At 44.9% G+C, this 1,701-nt stretch overlaps 1 non-coding gene across 1 annotated transcript; it reads left to right on the forward strand.

Moving 5' to 3' along the window:
- On the forward strand, nucleotides 1-159 carry LOC115870871. The gene has a single exon (XR_004046971.1). It is a non-coding gene; the product is annotated as a U1 spliceosomal RNA (small nuclear RNA).
- Nucleotides 160-1,701: the final 1,542 nt, after the last annotated feature.

Raw genomic sequence — 1,701 nt, forward strand, 5'->3', positions numbered from 1 at the left:
ATGAAGGCAGGGGAGATATCATGATCACGAAAGTGGTTTTCTCAGGCCGAGCCTTATCCATTGCACTCCAGATGTGCTGACCCCTGCAATTTCCCCAAATGTGAGAAACTCGACTGCGTAATTTGTGGTAGTGGGGGGCTGTGTTCACGCTCTCCCCTGAAAAAAGAATGACATATTGCATTAGGTTAATTTGCTGCACAAGACCTATTTAGAGTATTGAAGAGCAAAGATGTTACTTTGAGGTGAGCCTGAACCAAGCCAAGGTATTATCCATTGCATCATATGCATGTGAAAGTTGGACAATGAATAAGGAAGACCATCGAATAATCAACGCATTTGAACTGCAGTGTTGATGAAAAATATTCAAAGCCCCATAGACTGCTGAAAGGACAAACAGATCTGTGTTGGAAGAAGTACGACCAGAGTGCTCCTAGGAGGGAAGGATGGCAAGATTTCATCTTACATACTTTGGACATGTTGTCAGGAGAGACCAGTTTCTGGAGAAGGATATCATATTTAGTAAAGTGGAAGGGCAGTGAAAAAGAGGAAGGAGTTCAAGGAGATGGATTGACACAGTGGCTGCATCAATAGGCTTAGGCATAGGAACAGTTGTGAGGATGGCACAGGACGCCATGCAGTGTTTCCTTCTGTTGTGCTCCAACTATGGGTCAGAGCCAACTTGATGGCACCTAAAACAACAACAATCCCCCAGAAGAATTTACTTCAGAGGACAGCACTGAAGCTGCAACTCAGGGAGAGGGGCATGTCTGATCAGAGGACACAGGAGCAAATGAAGGGGGAGGAAGAGAGAGTGGAGCACATCCTGGCCCACCAAGCCTTAATGACAATATTCCCTCTCAGAGCAGCCAATCCACAGAGAAGACCATATGGCTGGCCCCACTATGAGACATGACATCCCTCACTGACCTATAGCCCCACAGGGGACAACACTAGAGACAGTGTGGGAATTCGGCTCGATCTGATCCCACCACACCGAGGCAAAACACTAAGGGCGTGCAACAGAACAGCAAGGGGAACAGAGCAATGAAGTCCCCAGAGAATGCCAAAAATAGACTTTGGGGTCAGGGCTTGGCACCCCATCAGACTTGACCGGGAAACACTCCTAAAGGCCAACAAATAGGCTTTTCTTTTTTGTTATTGTTGTGATTTTTTTGGCATTGGCATTTTGTTGTTGTTGATGTTTTGTTTTCTTTTGTTGCTTTGTTTTGCTCTGTCTTGTTTTTGTGCATGTTATTATCTCCGCAGGTCTGTCTAAATAAGATAGGCTGGGTGAACAATCTGGAGGAGAAAACAACAGGACCGATGGTTCTGGGGGGATATGGGAGATGGGGGGAAAGGAAGTGGTGTTAACAAACCCAGGGACAAGGGAACAATAAGTAATCCAAATTGGTGGTGAAGAGGGTGTAGGAGGCCTGGTAGGGCGCGATCCAGAGTCATGTTATCAACAGGAATTACTAAAACCCTAATGAAGGCTGAGGATAGTGGGACAAGAGGAAAGTAAAAGGAAATAGAGGAAAGAACTAGGAGGCAAATGGGCATTTGTAGAGATCTAAATAAAGGCATGTACATATGTAAATATATTTATATATGAGGCTGGGGAAATAAATCTATGCATATATTTATAGGTTTAGTATTAAGGCAGCAGAAGGACATTGGGCCTCCACTCAAGTACTCCCTCAA

This window comes from Echinops telfairi, unplaced genomic scaffold, assembly GCF_000313985.2.
Source record: "Echinops telfairi isolate 266 unplaced genomic scaffold, ASM31398v2 ScPeMD7_2565;HRSCAF=3150, whole genome shotgun sequence".
NCBI classification, from domain to species: domain Eukaryota; kingdom Metazoa; phylum Chordata; class Mammalia; order Afrosoricida; family Tenrecidae; genus Echinops; species Echinops telfairi.